Source organism: Macrobrachium nipponense, chromosome 21, assembly GCF_015104395.2.
Source record: "Macrobrachium nipponense isolate FS-2020 chromosome 21, ASM1510439v2, whole genome shotgun sequence".
NCBI lineage: Eukaryota > Metazoa > Arthropoda > Malacostraca > Decapoda > Palaemonidae > Macrobrachium > Macrobrachium nipponense.
In genome coordinates, this window is record NC_087212.1 from 54,425,489 (window position 1) to 54,440,757 (window position 15,269).

General features: G+C 45.1%; 1 protein-coding gene across 5 annotated transcripts in view; it reads left to right on the plus strand.

Annotated features, from left to right (window-relative positions):
- Positions 1 to 15,269, plus strand: part of LOC135198040 (actin-binding protein IPP-like) — a 184,922-nt gene that overhangs the window by 21,353 nt on the left and 148,300 nt on the right. Inside the window, exon 1 of one of the 5 annotated variants that reach the window (XM_064225418.1) lies at positions 7,269 to 7,285. The exons of the other annotated variants lie outside the window; for them this stretch is intronic. The gene's annotated coding sequence lies outside the window, so the exon portion shown is untranslated. Of the gene's footprint in view, positions 1 to 7,268; positions 7,286 to 15,269 lie in introns of those variants that run through there. 5 annotated transcript variants of the gene reach the window in all.

Here is a 15,269-nt window from a genome sequence, read left to right on the forward strand (position 1 = left end):
TAGTGTTTGTTTCTCCCCCCCCTTAAGCTGAGATTCAACGTCCTATGAGATTACTGGCCATCAGGGACCTCGTCTTTTGAAGGCAATTGACTTTCGCCTTTTTTGAGCTTATGCATTAAGAGAATCATCGCCGCGCCGTCCGGCCATCGTGACTAACAAATATTTTATTTGTTTGGTCTCTCAGCATAACTCTTTAAAGGGCAAAAAAAGGTCACGTGACTTACCCGGATGGCGTGGACAACTTGCCTCTACTGATTCCGAACCAGTAGTCGGCAGCTGTCAGAGCGCCCGAGTCAGTTACGAACTATGCTGTGGACTTAGTTCGGTTGTTCCAGAGCAATCATTACTTCGCTTAATAGCTTGTCAGTATGAGTACTGTACATAACCAAAGTCGGAGAAAGGATAGGTTCATCACGACTATTTTCCCTTCTTTTCGTCTAGGTAACTGCATGACTTCTCTTGAGAAGTCAAGCACAAAGGGATGGGGATTTGTGACGCTCGATTTCGTACCGATCTTCGTAGCGAAGACTCAGAAACCTTTCGGTAAACTCACGATTGGTTCGAGTCCTTCACAATACCCTCCCTAATGGACTTCAACCACCGCCTCCGATACGAGGGCTATGCTGCTTTTGTCCTGTGAAGGTGCAAACCGGAGCTGTCTGAAGAAACTCCCGACACCCAGGATGAGTGTGGACGCCTCTTCATCATTCTCTCGCGTTCCGCAAGAACTTCTCCGTGGCGCAGGTAATGAAGGCAGGCGCCTGGTCCAACCGTACCGCATGCACCTCCTTCTACCTTCCAGGATATTGCCCACAGTTCCTTGGATCTTTTTCCTTGGAACCGTGGTGGTTGCTCAACACGTTGTGTAGTTAACCCAGACACTCGCAGGCTGAACAGCATAGAGTCCTGGTGTGACCGTAAGATGGATGAGGAATGAGAGTGACTGGCTCCTCTTCCCATCTTTTTTTCTTCCCTCTACCTTTGGGTAGAGGGACACGGTCCGTCACCTCTCAGGGGTAAGGACGAGATGCAGGTGAGCTACTCAATAGGACATCTATCCATTTCAGTAGGGATAGGAGTAAATATCCACCACTTCCTCCAACAAGGTGGGGAGGAGTGGATTCCAAATTGAGACAAACCCATCATTTTTAATGATTGTCTCTTGCAACAGGAACAGTTTCTTGCTTGCTGGTACAAAAGAGAATAACGCTTGCCTCTCTCTTAGTACTTTGGCCCAGAGGTCTGACCATTGATCCTGCGGTGCACACCCCGATCAATCGGACAGAGGTTTGGATCCCTCCCTTGCTCTTACGACCAGGGAGGCACTCCAGGGTTGGACGAACACCAGTCTGTTCACCAAAAAGACTCAGATTCCTCCCACCAAGAAGTGAGTCTTCCTATTGTTAAAGGACCGAGGGTTTGTATTACGTATCGAACAAATGACAATTTTGCCGAAATTGCATTTTTCCTAACTATACAAACCTGAGGTCCTTTACATATAGTCCCACCTCATGCCACCCCTCACTCTGCAACTTTTTGCATGGGCCTAAAGCAAAAGTGATTCTTCACCTCTCGCGCGCGGGCGCGTGCACGATCGGACAAGCAGTTCAAACTACCGTTTGCTCCCCTTTGTTCTTTGAAGCTTACGACCGTCCAGCTGCCGCTAGTTACCTTTCCTATTGTTAAAGGACCTCAGGTTTGTATAGTTAGGAAAAATGCAATTTTCGACAAATTGTCATATTTCTAGCATTGGGAAGAAGACTGCAGCTGAAAGAAACTATCTCACAGTAGGCGACCAACCTGGAATAGAGAAGATCGGAAGGGAATATCCAGTTTGGCTTGAACTATCGTCTTAGTATTCCTGTTCACCATTGAAAGCTTTCCTTCGAGGAAGACTTCTCCTTCACTCTCTTTGATAGAGATCGAAGGTGGTCGATCTCCAATCCTTATTTTGTTTTCTTGAAGGAAAGAAATTAGGATGGAGATCGTTGTTCAGAATCCTACAAATATACTACTATATTAACCTCGCGACATGATTCTACTAGAAGTTGAATTGTCCGAGGGGTAGGCGCATATCCTAGTTAATCTACGGATTGCGACTTTTAGGACAAGTATTCTAATTGAACTGCAACTCGGGGTTGCCTGCAACCTCCCAGGAGTTTTCAGTTTCAATTTTATATACTTACGGTTTTGTCACGACAACACCATTTCAACTTTTATATTTACCGAAATTCGTTTCGCCTAAAAATATAATTTGCTCGAGCATATCTTTTATGCTCGGTAGTTCTAGCCGAACGCATTCCTTCGTGGAATAATAGATTACCTGGCAACTCAGGATGACGAGTCAGCGAGAGCTCAGGCTCAACTACTGCGTATTGAACTGCCTGATAGCAGCTCAGTATCAGCTGGGCCTCCGAGATGCACGGTCATGTATGTCTCTCTCTCCCCTGCTTTGATTGACTACCGAACGTATCTCTGCCCAACAATCATGGACTTAGGTCTCTGATTAACGGGATTCTCGCAATAATGAAGGACCATCTACGTCTGTGACGCTAGATTCATCGCCTTCGACATTGCGAGAATTTTCAACAGAGATATCTCTTGGACTCTTTCATCTTTCTGTTTACCGCACGGTAACAGAAGTCTGTACAAGTCTCCCGCTGCATCGCACTGCGATAATGCGAATGATTTTGCAGACATCTGAGTTTGTCTTCAAAATATCTCGTATTCGTAGGTGTACAATTGTTCATTGTTCAACCCGAATTACAAGATGTGTCAGAAGACATCGCCTACTCTCCGACCTGACAGCTCTACTTCCAAATGTCCAGCCCATGAGAAGCAGTTCTTCAGGCGCTTTCCCTGTGTTTTCATTACTGAAGAACGCCCCGCTTTCATTGCAACTACGACTTCTCACCGGACAGCAATGAAACAGCGGTTAGCGTTTTCAGTCATTTGTAAGCACAGGTTATGAATCTTGAGAATCCTTCTCTCCCGATTCATCTGTGAAGACGTAGGTTTGCATTCAATATCTACCTTCGTCTTCAACAGTACATAGTGTTGTTTCTCCTTAGCTGAGATTCAACAACCATGAGATGTTTTACCTTCAGGGACCTTGGTCTCTAGAAGGCAAATTGACTTTCGCCTGTTGGGCACATGCCTTAAGAGAATCATCACCTCGCTGTCCGGCATTGGTGACAAACAAATACATTATTTGTTTGGTCTCTCGGCATAACCCTTTAAAGGCGAAGGTCACGTGACTTACTCGGATGTTTTGACAACTTGCCTCCTACCGAACGCAGTCAGTCGGCAGCTGTCAGAGCGCCCGAGTCAGTTACGAACTACGCTGTTGACTTAGTTCGGTTGTTAAAGAGCAATCATTACTTCGTCTTAATAGCTTGTCACAGTACCCATACCATCGACACCCACCACTGGAGTGTCGGTGTCCTATCCACTACCGAGAACTTCGCTGCATGGGGATAGGAGGATGCCGAGAGACTTCATGGCAAACGGACAGACCAGTATGGGTACTGGACATCACCGAAGTAGAGAAGAGGGATAGGTCATGCGACTATTTCCTTCTTTTCCTCTGAGGAACTGCATGACTTCTCCTGCGAAGTCAAGCATCCAGGGGATGGGGATCCGTGACGCTCGATTTCGTACCGAACTTCGTAGCGAAGACTCAGAACCCTTCGGTCCCTGACGATTGGTTCGAGTCGTTCACAATCCCTCCCTAATGGACTTCACCGCCTTCGATACGAAGGAGATGCTGCCTTGTCCGCAAGAACTTCTCCGTGGCGCAGGTACTGAAGGCAGGGTCTGGTCCAACCAGACCACATGCCTTCCTTCTTCACCTTCGGGATATTGCCCACAGGTCCTTGGATCTTTTTCCTTGGGACCCGTGTGGCTGCTCAACACGTTGTGTAGCGAACCCAGACCCTCGCAGGCTGAACAGCATCGAGTCCTGGTGTGACCGTAAGAATGGATGAGTGAATGAGAGTGTGACTGGCTCCTCTTCCCATCTTTTTCTTCCCCTCTACCTGTGGTTAGAGGGACACGGTCGTCACCCTGCTGGATAAGGACAAGATGCAGGTGAGCTACTCAACAGAGCCCATCCTATCCCTTTCACTAGGGATAGGAGCGTATATCCAACCACTTCCTCCAACAAGGGGGAGGAAGTGGATGCCAACTTAGAACAACCCATACTTTATGTTGCCTCTTGCAAACAGGAACAAGTTCTTGCTTGCTGGTACGAAGAGATACGCTGGCCTCTCTCTTAGTACTCGGCCCAGAGGGCTGACCATTGATCCTGCGGTGCACACCCCGATCAATCGGACAGAGGCTTGGATCCCTCCCTCGCTCTTACGACCAGGGAGGCATTCCAGGGATGGACGAACACCAGTCTGTTCATCAAAAGACTCAGATTCCTCCCACCAAGAAGTGAGTCTTCCTATTGTTAAAGGACCCGATGGTTTGTATTACGTATCTGGAAACAAATGACAATTTGTCGAAAATTGCATTTTTCCTCCTAACTTACAAACCTGAGGCCTCCTTTTACTATAGTCCCTCCTCATGCCACCCCTCACTCTGCGTATTTTGCATGGGCCAAAAGCAAAAGTGAATTGTTTACCTCCCAGTCGCGCGGCGCGCGACTGTCGGACAAGCAGTTAACTACCGTTCTCCCCTTGTTCGAAGCTTACGACCGTTCCAGCTGCCGCTAGCTACTTCCTATTGTTAAAGGACCTCAGGTTTGTATAGTTAGGAAAAATGCAATTTTCGACAAATTGTCATTTTACACACATTAGCCACATCTTTCCCAGATTTCTGTCCTCTGGACATTGTCACGAAATGTGTAAGGCCTGGTATAATGCAATAATAAATAATTCTATGATGTTTTGACATGTACCATGATCTTTAAAACTTGGTTCACTATACATTAGGGACAAATTTTGTAAGAATCCATTATGTTTTATTGCAAGCCATCAGTTGCAAAAGAAAACTGTCTGCTAATCTATCTGGTAAGTCAGAAACACAGCAAAATTTAGGCTGTTTGACCCATTTTGGTATCATTGATTAGTGTGAAAGTCACCTATGGAAACTACATTTCTGGGGACAAAGGAAATAGTACAAAAAGATGGAAAGGGATTTACCATCAGGCATACCAACCAAGCTGGCCTAATCTTACTACACATTACTACCCTGCCTTATCTTGGTTTTTAATTTATTGACCTGGGATTTTAATTAGGTCAATTACCCAAAACAGGCAATCCTCGGTTATCAGTGGGAGTTCTGTTCTCAGTGGGGTGCTGATAAGTGAAAACTCCCTTTAACCTAAACTTGGCGGTTTATGAAACTTCGGGCACCAAGTTTCTGCTAATGGCGCCTCTGTTATGTAGGTATGTTATGGCGCTATAACACTATTATTGGCACCTTATACAATAACCGAAACTTGGCCTGTTATTGCGCCATAAATTGCCGATTTTAAAGACTAATGCCATAAAACTGGATTGCCATCAATAGAGTTCGCCGGTAACCAGGGACTGCCTGTAATTACATAGGTAAGAGTATCACCTGCTTGGCAATTAAAATTCTGAAATTCGTGGGTCGCACTCATTTTTCTGTTGTGTTTTTGGTAGGTAATAATACCCTGCCCACTTTTGGGGAAAGAGGAACAACTTGGCAAAGAGATCAGTTTGTTTTTGCTGGCTGATGGTTAACACTGGTTGTTGGATACAGTTGATTGTTGGTTCATCACAACTGGTGAAGTATTTTCATCTTCTGGCCGATTTTAACATTATTCAGTTAGTGTTAGGTTGATTTTAGAGAACTTATAATAGAGTTTGACTTTTTGTTAGCGATTTTGACTGACAGTTTTGACAATGTCAAACCCAAGTTCATCTAACTTTAGCTAATACTGTGCTACAGGATGTAACAGACGTTTGACCAAGGAATTGTATGATTCTCATAATTTGTGCATGGATTGCCATGGACCACAAGTATGTTCCTTAGACTTAAGATGTCCTGAATGCATTAACTGGGGCAAAAGGACATGGAAAAAATTAGTGTCAATTTAAAATGCTTACTGGAGACAGAAAAAGAAAGGCAGTGGCTAGGGCAGAATCTAAATCAGTAACTAGCCAGGGATCTTCTGAATTAAAACCTAATTCACATGTACCTATCATTTCTTTGGCCCCCGTTCCCAGTTCTCTTGCTATTCCACCCTCCCTAGTTTCAGGCTCCCACACTTCCAATCCCAACCCAATGGCTAGCCTTGAAGCAAAGATTGATAAGTACTTTGCCTTATTAGTGCAGACGATGGAGCAACTTGGTTCGTCGGTGAAAGCCCTTATGTACAAAATGCAAAGTGATACGTAATGCAGTGGCATCGACTCTCCTAGGCAAAGGTCACTGGCATACTCCCCTAAACCTGGAGGGTGTCAAACTGGTAGCCTAAGGGAGTACGGTTGGGTCTGCCCATGAGCAGTCACCCCCTTGGTTCAACCTGTTGATGTATTCCAGGTTGCAACCAAGAGCCACTGGAAGCTGGAAAGGTCTCTCAGTGGATATGCATAGTTTGTCTAGTGCAGAGAATTCCTCTCCCTGTCATCAGTGGCGCTCAGGGAGTAATTCTTGTCCTTTGAAGAGAGGTGAAGTGCATGTATCGTTCTTCCTGCAGTTCCTGTCAGGAGGTTTAAAGATCTGGAGCGCCCATCTTGCAGTCACTGGGACAGCCCAGAATGCTTTTCTTCAGATTGCCTCTCAGAGGCTGATGCTCCTCCAGCGCCCAAGGCTCATCATCTATCGTCTGCTCCTTGTCAAGCACCTGTTCCTCCTTGTTCAAGAATTTTAACGGCCGTGTTCTAGCTTCGCCTTAAGTAATTCCTATTGTAAAGGACCTCAGGTTTGTATACTAGTTAGGAAAAATACAATCTACTTTCAAATATTGTGATTTAACTATCCATGCATCCCACCTCCCTCCATGTGGGAATCAGCTATGTAATTACTGGGTAAGTTACTTAGTTAAAAATGACCTTTTTATAGTAAAAGAAAGTTTTAATTATACTTACCCAGTAGTAATTATATAATCGGAGCTCACCCTCTGTCCCCTAACATGAATTTAAAGGGGCATAAAAGAAACTGATATCTTTGCTGAGTTGTTCCTCTCTTCCCCAGAAAGTGGGCTGGGCTTTGTTACCTACCCAAAACAAAATAGAAAAATTAGTGGACCCTGTGAATTTCAGAATTTTAACTACTGGTCGAATGAAACTCTTAGCTATGTAATTACTGCGTAAGTATAATTAAAATTTAGTTTTATTATATAAATGTTATTTTTAAAAATTTATTTAGCCAGGGCTGTATCCCCAGACCACGTTATATGACCTGAATATACCGGTATACCCAACACTGTAGTCTATAGAAACTCCTGCATTTGCTTTACTTAACTTGATATATCTTAAACTAAAATTCCATAGCTGCTAAAAAACCATGCTTTCGGCAAACAAATTTTTATCAAAACCATATCAATCCAGTTATGACAACATTATTTCACATATCCTAATTTACCTGTGTAGTAGTAGTTTTATCATGCAACTGTTTGAATTTTATACTAAATTAGGTAATATGCTTGGACTTTTAGATACCCATGATAAGGTGTAAGGTTAGGTTGATATTCCCACCGAGATGAAGGATTATACGTATACGTGTACACATAAATATTTTTTCTTTGAAAAATTTATAAAAAGATTTCAATATTTATTCAGTTGAATCTGTGTTTTAGTTTTAGGTACATATATCGTAAAAATGTTAAGTTCCTCTTCTTTATCCATTGTAAACTTATCTCAGGAAGGTACAGTAGCATCTTACTAATTTGAGAGCTGAATTTGATTAAGCAGATGGTTTATGTTTAACTTGATCTTCAACGAAATAAACATATTAAACATTTAAATATACAAGTATTGTATGAAATTAAAAAAGTTTCATATGTGCGGTTAAAATAGATAAGAAAAAGTTAATTACCCCAGACTTATGAGTCATTCATTATCATCCATTATCTTCGCTATGTCAAACAGTCCATGTATTTTGAGCAACACCAATCTTAATTTGGCTGTCCATTTCTGGTGTAAGTGAATTTCTGTAATAGTCCTTCAGTTATTATTATTTATTGTACTGTTCTTTTAGTCAGAAATGGCATCAAATCATAAGCATGTAAGCTTGTGTATCCAATTAAAGCACGAAATCTAGGTTATTTAGAAAAGGCCATCCTGCAATGTAACTTGAAGTTAATTTCAATTCCAAGGGAAGAAGGATAAACTTCTCAAATTTGTAATAGTAATTACCCTAGTGATTGTTGTGCCATTACAGTTTTGCACAAGTGAAATCAGTGAGCGCAAGAAGTGGACCTTACAGTTTTGAATGGATGACCCAGATATTTGCTGTGGTATAGGGTTATGGGAATAGAACCTATAAACACTGTCTATATCCTAGCCAAGGGCTTGGGAAAGGTCAACTATAAGGCCTCCTACAAGTGGCAGTAGAGCTCAAAATGTATTCATGAAGTGACAAATTGACATAAGTGTGTAGAATCTGCAAGTTCTACACGAAGATGTAGGTCCTTTCCCTGACATGCTTACTAAGCCAATACAAGGTGAGGGTTGCATTTTTGTCCAAGCTTATAATTTCAGTTGGGCTGCCTGTTTTACTGCTCACTGCCCTTAAAAACTTAGGACTATATCCATTCTTTGCTTGGTATAAAGCTGAAAAGAGTAGGTTTTGTACAAGTAACTTACCCAGCAGATATATACTTAGCTATAGACTCGGTCGTCCCGACAGAATTTCAAAACTCGCGGCACACGCGACAGGTAGGTCAGGTGATCCACCATTCCCGCCGCTGGGTGGCGGGGTCTGGAACTATTCCCGTTTTCTAAGCCATAATTTCTCTGTCGGTTGAACGAACAACACCTATTGTTCGTTCCTCCATCTTGGATTTCAACTCGTTTGCCGAGAATTTGGATTGGTTTTTTGGTGACGTATTCTGTTTTTTCTCTGGCTTGGCATACGCTTATTGTGGACTGTTTTTCGACTTTGGTTTTGACTACTCTTTCACGATGTCTGACGCTAAGGCTTCACCTATGTTTAGAGTTTGCAGTAGGGAAGATTGTAAGGTTAGGCTGCCTAAATCGGCATTAGATCCTCATAGTATTTGCGCTAAATGCAGGGACAATGAATGTTCTTTTATTAACACCTGTGTTGAATGCGAGAACCTTACGGAGCTTGAATGGAAGGAATTATCATCATATGTTAGGAAGCTTGAGAGAGATAGAGTGAGAAAGGCTTCAGCTAGGTCATCTAGTAGATCTTGCTCCTTAGAACAAGAAATTAACTCTCCTTCTAACAATTTTCCCTTAGCCTCAGCTGCTTCTCCCTGTTCTGAATCCAAAGATTCTTCGTCAGAGAGGGAAAATGTAAAAGCTTCAATTAAGAAAACTTCAAGCTCAGCTACCGAGCTCTAAACCAAGGTAAGAGTGTGATAGTGACTTGTGCAGTGTCCCCAGTGCAGTGGAGGGGGCGTCTGACCGGTTCCTCATTGCTCCTAGGCCTAGACCGCTTCCAAACTCCCAGGACCAGGGGAGGAGGAATCGAAAGCCGCAGGGAGGATGCAGAACATCCCCAACGGTCAGGCGTCCCTTCGGCAGATCCTGTTGTTAAGTCCCAGGCTGCCTCGGATTGCCGCAGAAAAGGCGTCCTAAAGGAGTGTTTTTCGGCCTCAGACTCTTCCTCTCCTAAACGAGGATGGAGTTCGGCCTCTCTTTCGCGCCCTTTGAAGAGAGCCTGGAAGGCGCCTAAAGGAGACGCGGCTGACTCCAGCCCAGAGCGTTTTCCCGAGGATTGGCCTTCGGGACCTAAGAAGACTAGACAAGAGGAGCCTTCTCTTCAGGATCCTACGAAGAAGTTTTTGGTTAATCTGCAAGAGCAGTTAGCTTCTCTCGTAGGCTCTTTTGCTAAGGACTCTACAAGGAGGAAGGATGTCTCGCTCCCTGTTAAGAGTTCCGCTAAGCGCCCAGCTTCGTATAGGAGAGAACCCTCACGATCTCCAGGGCGTTTATCGCCTTCGTCGAGAGACTCGTGTGATAGGAGTTGTTCTCCTGAGAGAAGAGCCCTTTCGCCCTATAGGCTGTCTTCCCCGAAGCGCCCTCTGAGACGTCGCGAATCGAGCAGAAGTCTCGATCGGTTTAGGTGCAAGGAACCGGAAAACCGATTTAGGTATCAGGAGCCCTTGGGTCTGCAGGACCAGGAGCCAGACAGGCGCAAAGAGGCAGCAAGACGCAAGAAAGGGCGTCAAGAGCCTCTTAGAACACAGGATTCAGGACGTCAGGATTCTGCTAGAAGGCAGGAATCAGGACGCTATGAGCCAGGACGCCAGGAGTCAGGGCGCCAGGAGTCAGGGCGCCAGGAGTCAGGGCGCCAGGAGTCAGGGCAGGAGTCAGCCAGGAGTCAGGGCGCCAGGAGTCAGGACGCCAGGAGTTAGGACGCCAGAAGGCAGGACGCCAGGAGTACGTTAGGCGTCAAGTGTTAGGGCGCCAAGAGCCTGTTAAGCGTCAGGAATCAGGACGCGGGGATCTTTTCAAGCGCCCTGAATCAGGACGCCAGGAGCCTAGCAAGCGCCACGAACCTGACGAACCTAGACAACAAGAGTCTAGTAGGCACAAGAGTGTTTCTGACAGGCAGGAGCCTCACTCTTTGTATAGAAGTGCTAATGTTCCGCGCTCCCCTTCTCGGGAAAGGAGTTCTTCTCCCGGGAAGAGCCAGATCACTCCAAAACTATCTCCTTCTGTGGATCAGTTGGACCAGGTATCGGAAGACGAAGAGCCAGTAGATGTAGCAGTTTCTGACTACAAGAGACTTTCTCTTTTGCTGCTAAAGGAGTTCGGAGACTCCCTTCATCCTGCGGACCCTCCTTCACCAGGATCGTTGATGTCCAGCACTAAAGCTCTCAAGTCGTCTTCCTTCGTCAAGATGCGCCCCGCTCTTTGTATGAAAAAGGCATTAAAGACTTTTTCAGAGTGGTTGACTTCCAGAAGGGAAGCGGGCAAGACAGTTTTTTCCTGCCCTCCTTCCAAGTTAACAGGCAAACCAGGAAGGTGGTACGAGACCAAAGAACCTATGGGTTTAGGTCTGCCTTCTTCGCAGATGCGGATTTTGCTTCCTTAGTGGACTCTTCTAGGAGGAATTCGTTGCTGTCTGCTAAGGCGACTTGGGGCATGTGTGAGCTAGACCACCTTCTAAAGGGCTATTAAAACCCTAGAAGTCTTCAACTTTATGGACTGGGCTTTTGGGAGCGTTAGCGAAGAGAGCTCAGGACACTGACTTTGTTTCCATGGAGGAACTTTCGAGCGTCCTGGCTTGCCTGGACAGAGCGGTCATGGACGGTTCTGTGGAAGTTGCCTCTCTTTTTGGAACGGGAGTATTAAAGAAGAGATCTGTCTTTAGCTCTTTCTTAGCAAGAGCAGTATCACCTTTGCAAAGGTGGACATCTCTTCTTTTTGCACCGTTATCCCCGCACCTTTTTCCACAAGAGACTGTTAGAGAGGTTTCTAAATCTCTTACGGAGAAGGCAACTCAGGATCTCCTCACGCACTCAGCCAAGAAGTTTAGGCCGGCAGTGCCTATAGAGAAAAAAGAGAGACCCTCTTTTGTTCAGCCCTTTCGAGGTGCCTCCTCTTCTAGAGCCCCTCTTAGAGGTCGCAGACCAGAGAGAAGGAGTAGACCATCTAGAAGGTCATTCGGGAAGTCTAGATGAGCAGGAAGTCCTCCAGACGAAAGTAGGCGCCAGGCTACTCCACTTTGCCAAAGTCTGGGCGCAGAAGGAGCGGACTCCTGGTCCCTCTCTATCCTGAAAAAAGGATACTTGATCCCCTTCAGGGAAAATCCTCCCTTGACGACAACTCCAAGGGAGTTGACCGCAAGATACTCGGATCCGGTCCGAAAGCTTGCTATGTTTGCAAGCAGTGGAACAGATGATTTCCAAGGAAGCGGTAGAACTGGTTCAAGATCTCCAGTCTCCAGGATTCTACAATCGGCTATTCCTGGTACCGAAAGCATCGGGGGGATGGAGACCGGTTCTAGACGTCAGTGCCCTGAATTTCTTTGTATTGAAGAAGAAATTTTCAATGGAGACGTCTTCCTCTGTTCTATCTGCTCTTCGTCCAGGGGACTGGATGGTGTCCCTGGACCTTCAGGATGCGTATTTCCATGTGCCAATTCATCCGGCAGCAAGGAAGTATCTGAGGTTCATGTTCCAAGGGAAAGTGTTCCAGTTCCGAGCGATGTGCTTCGGACTTTCGACTGCCCCTCAAGTCTTACGGACATCATGAAGAATGTAGCTTATTGGCTACATCTGGAAGGGATCAGGATCTCGTTATATCTGGACGATTGGCTAATAAGAGCCCAATCGGAGAAAAAATGTCTGGAGGACCTATTAGTTACTCTAAAGTTGACAACGTCCTTAGGACTTTTAGTAAATCACGAGAAATCCATGCTGACTCCCCAGCAGAGTATTGTCTATCTGGGGATTCAGATGGATTCTCGGGATTTTCTAGCGTATCCTTCGCAGGAAAGGAAAGGAGAACGCTGCTTAAAAAGGTGTCAGTCTTCTTAAGGAAAGAACATTGTTCCGCGAGGGAATGGATGAGCTTACTGGGGACCCTCTCCTCGATGGAACAGTTCGTTTCCTTAGGAAGACTTCACCTACGACCCCTTCAATTTTATCTGAAGGAGAAGTGGGATTGGAAGTCCAACAATCTAGGAGATACATTTCCAATCTCGAAAGGGATCAAGGAGAATATCCGTTGGTGGTTAGATCCACAGAAACTAAGCAAGGGAATCTCCCTTCACTTACAGAACCCTCGCCTAGCGTTGTTTTGCAGACGCCTCAGATTCAGGGTGGGGAGCGACCCTAGGTTCGCAAGAAGTGTCAGGCACTTGGGAAGGAGAACAAGTGTCCTGGCACATAAACAAGAAAGAGCTAACAGCCATTCATCTAGCTTTGGTTCATTTCGAGGAACAGGTCTCAGGTCTGGGGATTCAGATTCACTCGGACACACAACAGCCCTCGCTTATATAAAGAAACAAGGGGGGCACGCATTCCTTTCCCTGTACGAATCAGCAAAGGATCTGCTGATTTTGGGCAAGAAAGGAAGATCTCTCTCCTCACAAGGTGTGTGCAGGGAGAGAAAAATGTCCGGGCAGATCTGTTAAGCAGAAAAGAACAAGTCCTACCCACGGAATGGAGACTCAATCCTCAGATTTGCAACAAACTTTGGCATCTGTGGGGAAGGCCCAATATAGATCCTGTCGCGAACCAACAAGAATCACAGATTAGAAACCTATTGCTCCCCCCCGATCTCGGATCCTCAAGCAGTAGCAGTAGACAGCTTTCTGCTAGATTGGACGGGGCTTGGACGCATACGCCTTCCCTCCTTTCAAGATAGTAGGAGAAGTATTGAGGAAGTTCGCTTGCTCGGAAGGAACAAGAATGACCCTCATCGCTCCCTTCTGGCCGGCTCTCGATTGGTTCACAGAGGTGCTGGGACTGGGTGGTTAGTGGGATTTTCCCAGAATCGCTTCCACTAAGGAACGATCTTCTCAAACAACCCCACTTCGACAGGTTTCACAAAAACCTCCCCGCTCTAAGTCTGACCGCCTTCAGACTGTCGAAGGACTTGTCAGAGCAAGGGGCTTTCACGAGAAGTGGCGAAGGCTATTGCAAGAGCCAGAAGAGTCTCCACTAAAGTATATCAGTCGAAGTGGGAGTTGTTTAGAAGATGGTGTAAGGGAAAGAAAATATCCTCCTCCAGTACCTCTGTAACTGAAATCGCAGATTTTTCTCCTATATTTGAGAAAAGACTGTAACCTGGCAGTTTCAACAGTGAAGGGTTACAGAAGTATGCTGGCCTCAGTTTTTCGACATAGAGGAATAGATCTGACAAATAATAAAGATCTTCATGACCTTATAAGGTCTTTTGAGACCACGAAAGAACATGTAATCAAGAAGCCTAGCTGGAACTTGGATGTGGTCCTCAAGTTCCTAATGTCGGAAAAATTTGTACCGTCTCACGCAGCTTCGTTTTTAGAGACTTAACGAGAAAGTCATTATTCCTTTTTGCGTTAGCAACAGCCAAGAGAATTAGCGAGTTGCAAGCTTTGGAAGGTAAAGTGGGGTTTAAGAAGGATTCAGCGATTTGCTCCTTTAAACCATTTTTTCTAGCGAAAAATGAAAATCCCTCAAAGCCTTGGCCAAGAAGCTTTGAGATAAAAGGACTATCTTCATTAACAGGGAGAGAACTAGAAAGGACTTTGTGTCCATCCAGGTCAGGGCCCTCAAGTTCTACCTGGAGAAGAAGAAGTTGCTGAAAGGTACAGAAGAAAGTCTTTGGTGCTCTGTAAGAGATCCGAAAAGAGCGATTTCTAAGAACGCCCTTACATACTTCATAAAAGATGTAATAAGGGAAGCTCACCTTAAGTGCGAAGAAGAGCATCTCAAGGTTCTCAGAGTGAGAGCTCATGAAGTGAGAGCCATAGCTACGTCTATGGCATTTCACAAAACATGGTCGCTTCAGGCTCTTATAGAGTCGACATTTTGGAGATGTAATTCGGTGTTCGCCTCGAATTACCTAAGAGACGTTAAAGTTTCGTACGAAAAGTGCTTTGCTCTGGGAGCGTATGTTTCGGCGAATTCAGTGCTGGGAGAAGGGGCTGAGGCTAATCCTTCCTATTTAGTTTAAGGCTTAATTTACTGTTTATTGGTGGTTGTTTTTATTGGTTAATTGTCAGAGGGAATAGGGACCCTCTTACAATTCATAGATTGTAACAATACTAACATGGTCAGGTGATCGGGATTGCTTCAGTGCTCTTTGTGATTTGTTTAATAACCTTAACTCTGTCATGTAAGAGGGCGAGTCTCCATTGATATGACAAAAGGTCAAGGCTCTACCATGTAAGTGGGTCAGCCCCCATTGGTACGATCCAGTATAGGCTCTGTCGCGTAAGCGGGCTAGCCCCCATTGACACGATCCAAAGAGTTATTCAACCATAGGTTCATTCCTTGTTGAAACTCTTGAGGCAAGCAGACTCATCGACAGTAGTCATGAAGTCTTCAGCCCAATAAGGTAGGAACTATGGATTATGTTATCCAAGAACATAGGTTGTTTTTCCCTGTTTTTTAATGTATTTAGTTTAAGTATTATTTGTTTTTAGCTGTCTCTTGCCCGCCACCA